This window comes from Peromyscus maniculatus, chromosome 7, assembly GCF_049852395.1.
Source record: "Peromyscus maniculatus bairdii isolate BWxNUB_F1_BW_parent chromosome 7, HU_Pman_BW_mat_3.1, whole genome shotgun sequence".
In the NCBI taxonomy this organism is placed as follows: domain Eukaryota; kingdom Metazoa; phylum Chordata; class Mammalia; order Rodentia; family Cricetidae; genus Peromyscus; species Peromyscus maniculatus.
Window position 1 is genome coordinate 35,273,998 of NC_134858.1, and position 5,399 is coordinate 35,279,396.

At 39.2% G+C, this 5,399-nt stretch overlaps 1 pseudogene; it reads left to right on the forward strand.

Annotated features, from left to right (window-relative positions):
• The first annotated feature begins 4,153 nt into the window (after positions 1-4,153).
• On the forward strand, positions 4,154-5,098 carry LOC102923299 (olfactory receptor 8B8-like; annotated as a pseudogene).
• Positions 5,099-5,399: the final 301 nt, after the last annotated feature.

A 5,399-nucleotide genomic window follows, 5' to 3' on the forward strand; every position in this document is an offset into this window, starting at 1 on the left:
GAATTCATGTAGTCTCTTTTATTTTTATTTAATTTTTTTCTTTTTACATAACAACTACTGTTCCCCTCCCTCTCCTTCTCCTGGTCCCTCCCCTCTCCCCCCTCCCATCCCCTCCTTCTGGGGGTAAGACCTCCCTTGGGTAGTCAACATAGGCTGGCATACCAAGTTGGGGCAGGACCAGACCCCTCTCTCCTGCATTAAGGCTGAGTAAGGCATCTCAATATAGGGAATGGGCTCTAAAAAGCCAGTTCATGTACCTGGCATAAATCTTGGTCCGATGCCAGGGGTTCCACAAGTCACACAACTGTATCCCTCATTCAGTCTTTTTGGTACATTGTCCTACTTCAGATCTGTACTTTCATGTCCAGTTCAAGGTTCAATGTAAAAATTTGGCCAGAATTTCACTCTTTCTAACTTCTGCTTGTGACAACTCTACAGTTCAGTCAGCTTTTAGGCTAGTGCCTTGGCAAATTTTGTCCCTTTTGTTTTCTTGTATCCTTTTTACTAGAAGACTTGCAGTGTCTCTTTTATATTTTTTGTTTACCAGAACTTCTCATAGTGTTGCTCTTAATTCAGGGACCTTCCTTTCTCTTCCCTCCTTTCTTCCCCTTCATTGCTGCTTTCATATCCTTCCTCTTCACTCCCTGTCTCTCACCATGTCTTCTCTTCCCACTGCTGTAGTTGCTCTGCAGCTCATGCTACTTCCCTCTCTCTAGTGCTGGTCATTTCCCCAGTGTTCTCAGGCCATTTCAATCTTTCTGAGTCCTCTAATGTTTCAATTTGTGTCACAAAAGAATAAAACCTTTTAATGGCTCCCAACGCCATTACAAAGGGAACAGAAACTAAATTGTGGCAGTTCAGACCTTATTATACTGCACTGTTATAAATTTCCTTCTTATCTTAGTCTATGGAGCTACTTTATGTGAAAAGACACAGGATACTCTCAGTGTTCTTCAGAAAAGCAGCGTGATATTCATGGATGAGAACTATGACTTTTTATTTTTCTTCTGATCTTAGTAACTCCAATCTGGAATTACCTTTGATGGCCTCTGGGTGTTGTCTGTAGCTATACATTCTTTATGGATGTCATTGTTCTCCACTTTTTTTGTCTATAAATAAGAGCATTGGCACCTAAAACTTCTTTGTGAGCAATATCCTATGTATGCATTCTTAGAGAACTGGGAAAGGATGTTCATTTACTCATTCTTCTATACATTTTTATAGGACAACCCCGTCTATGTCAGGTTTAATTGTTTTAAGTGCAACAGAAGTAGCTGTGAGGAAAACAGACAAAATCCTTTTGACATCAGGGACTTTGATAAAGAAATATGTGTGATATTTATAAAAGAAGACATTTTCAACAATTATATAGGATTTCAACTACTGATAGAAAGTATGATGAATCCACTGTTTATTGGACAGGTTTTTATTGATTTTCTATTTGGAGAGTGCCCAATTTGACAGGAAAAAAGTTTGTGTGAATCTGGAGCACAGGAGGGATGAAGGAAGAATGGAGAATAATGGAGCAGGAGGATTGAGATGGACAGGATATGGGAGGGCAATATAGACGGAGGAGTTTGAGGAGAGATAACTAACGTTGAGATCTTTGAGAAAGTCATTTGTAATCCTACTACTGTATAAGCTTCTAAAGATATATTCATGTATAAAGATGGTTTAAATGGTGTTTCTCTAAAATTGGGAGACAGTCTTCCTCCTAGACATCATGGGCTATCAAAGAAAAACTGAGATTCATTAATGAGCTATGTTTTTGGAGTTGTTTGCCACTTGTGTTCCTTAGAACCTCCCGATATTACAGGCTAACGCCACTGCTCTTGATTATGCCCATTACATGATGGTGAGATTTGATGGCTGAGATATCATATATTCAAGTCATAACATGGGGAAAATAAAGCTTGTATCTGCCTAGAAGCTTCATCCCTATTTTCTAGCTTCTACAGTGCTTAAAGTCGAGGCAGGCTATCACAGGGAAATTGTAATAATCAATTACACATAGCTGTGAATTCTGAGAGATACAATAATTGCTGAACTGGCAGAAAACACCCTCTAGTGCTATATTGGTTGTGGGAGCCAGTTTTCGGGTTCCTCATGGCTTTACCCAGCAGGTCTGCATAGAGGATGGGTGCAGGTATCTGAAATGGTCTGCACTTGGCTGTGCCGGGGATGGGGTGGGGAATATGGGGGAGGTGAGGGGGAGTTGGTCTTTTGCTCTACCCCTTGGTGTCTCTATAAATTTCCTGGGGGCAGAGACAGTTGGGCCCGTTGGAATAGGTTCCAGGCCCTCTTGAGGCTATCCTTTATTTTCTATCTGTTTATCTTCACAATATAAATCCTTCTATCTAATATTTCCTGCTGCTCACACTCAAGAAAACTCTGGGGGAACTGTGGGGTTGGTGGGTAAATGCCTCTACAATTGGTACAAGTCTTGTGGGAAAAACATTGAGGTTTTTTTTGGATTTTAGACTTGTCCCACAGACAGAACTCATTCCTAGTGTAATTCATGGGGCAAACTAACAGAGACTAGAAACGTTTTAGGTTCCAGGGAAGTGCTGTTTTTCTATTTGGGTATAGAATTAAACTGACTTCTAATAAATTTCTATTATATGTGTACCCATAGATTAGTGCATCTCCACCTTCATCAGAAATACTTCTTTCAGCAATAGATAGTGATTAACACTGACATTCATAACTTGGAAATAGGCAGAGAATAAGAGTCTGGGAGTGCTGAATCCTAAATGGGACCTCCACATCATACCCCTTCTCCCAAGCCTAAGTGGTCATAAGGGGATTAGGGGTGGAAAGATTGTAAAGCCCAGAGGTGATAGATAACTTCACTGAAGCAATGTTTTCAAGATGCAGTATGATTAATTCTCAAATAAACTCACAGTGGCTGCAACAGTATGCATAAGACCTGTGTAAAATCAAATATGACAAAATACAGACATTGAGGGAGGATATGATCATGAAATTCCATCTCAGCTATGGTCTATTGTGTAGCCACTGGGAGAAACATCATTAGTTTAAAGGATAGGGCCCCAGAGAGGGTACTTATACTCACACAGAAATCCCTACATTTATATACACACTGGCAGTGCTGAGCGAACTCAGTAGGTTCAAAAAATATGGGAAAAAAGGTGAAGTTGTATGAGATTAATGGTAGGGTATTGGGGGAGGAATTTCAGAAGGATGCAGGGTGAACTTGATGAAAACACATTGTTTATATGGATAAAATTTTCAAATAATAAATACAAAATGGAATTGTATACCTCCAATAAGCCAATGTCATTACCACTGAAGTAGTCCTTAAGTACAACGGCAATAAAGCGTGATCTCTTGGGGAAAATACCTAGGAAACATAAACTTTTCAATTTTTAATGAGGTTCCTAAGATTCCAGTTTCATAAAACTCTCTTGAGTTTTAATCAGTTGGCTCTTTAGACATCAGTGGATGTTATTTAACAACCTCTTGAATAGAGAGAACAACCTTGGAAAAGTCACCACTGGAAATAATGATCTACAATCATGGCTTTTCTTAATCTCCAGAAATGATGGCTCTGACTTTGCTGTCCAAAATTAATTTCCCTTATCACTGGAAAGGCAAGTGTAGTAACAACAGAAAAGAATATATATAAATTAAAAAATATATATTTGGGGCTATGAACCTTTACTGGGTCACATGCTCATCTGTGAGAGTCGAGAAGTGTCTGTGAGATCACTTATGAGTTCCTCATGCACAAGGGTAAGTAGTGAATAGGATACATTCTTGTTTTTCTTTCTCTAAACCATGCTGAGTTTTTGATGTGCCTTGTGTCTTCCTTTTTTGTGTGTGTCTTCCTTTTTGAGATTATCATTGAAAGTTAAGAGGGATGTGGTTTTCATGATAGCACAAGAACAGAGATGTTGCAGAACCAAAAATGGTCACTGGTTCCCTAAATATTATTCCTAAGGAAATAGCCTTTCATTTGTTTATGTTTATTTCTGTACATGAACTTCCCTAAAATATAGAAAGCAAAATCACAGAAAAGTGTTAACTTGACTTTATCATTCAATTTTGTTCTTAGTCCTATTTTAATGGGGTAGTTGGGGTAGGGCAGGGATTTTATTTTAATGTTATGATTTTTACTGCTCTCACAGATATGACCTAGAGAAGAATGGCCTCAGAAAATGATTCTTCAGTGAAGGAGTTCATCCTGCTGGGCTTGACACAGGAGCCAGAGCTCCAGCTACCTCTCTTTTTCCTCTTTTTGGGAATCTATGTGGTCTCCATGGTAGGGAACCTGGGCTTGATGGTTCTGATTGTTTTGAACCCTCACCTGCACACCCCCATGTACTACTTTCTCTTCAACCTTGCCTTCATTGATTCCTGCTGCTCCTCTGTCATAAACCCTCAAATCCTGGTGAGTTTTGTGAAGCAGAACATCATCTCCCATGCCGAGTGCATGTCACAACTCTTTTTCTTCTGCTTCTTCGTTATTGATGAATGCTACATTTTGACAGCCATGGCCTATGACAGATATGCTGCCATCTGTAAACCCTTGCTTTACCAGGTGACCATGTCCCATCAGGTCTGCCATTTGATGCTTGTGGGTGTGTATGTGATGGGGTTCGCAGGAGCCATGGCCCATACAGGTAGCATACTAAGTCTGACCTTCTGTGATGGCAACATCATCAATCACTATGTGTGTGACATAGTTCCTCTCCGGAAGCTCTCTTGCACAAATACTGCCACCAATGAGCTGGTGGTTTTCATTGTTGTTAGTATCAATGTAATAGTGCCCACCATGACTATATTTATTTCTTACACCTTGATACTCTTCAATATCCTTGGCATCCATTCTGCAGAGGGTAGGTCAAAAGCCTTCAGTACCTGTGGCTCCCATGTAATAGCTGTTTCTCTTTTCTTTGGAGCCTCATCATTCATGTATCTTAAGCCTACTAGTTCATCTGTGGATGATGATAAAGTAGCTACCATTTTTTATACCATTATGGGCTCAATGCTGAATCCTTTCATCTACAGTTTAAGAAATAAGGATGTCCACATTGCACTGAGAAAAACTTTGAAGAAAAGGATTTTTACCTAAGCAGAATCTCTATTTGTTCTGTAAGTAAATCTTAGGACATGTGAAGCATAGGACTGGAAGAGTTGCTAATTGTAGAGCATTTGTTTATTTGTGTGTGGTCCTGGATTTGACCCACTATCTTCAAAAACTTGAATGACAGTAACAATTAAAATAACATCAAAATCCTAAAAATAAACATAACAAAAAATAGAAAAGCAAAAACCAGTGGTGAGGATAGTGTGGAATTAAAACTACTTAACATTTGCAAAATTAATTTAATTATCAAAGAAAATTCAAAACTAAAGACAGTGAAGGGTAGGGA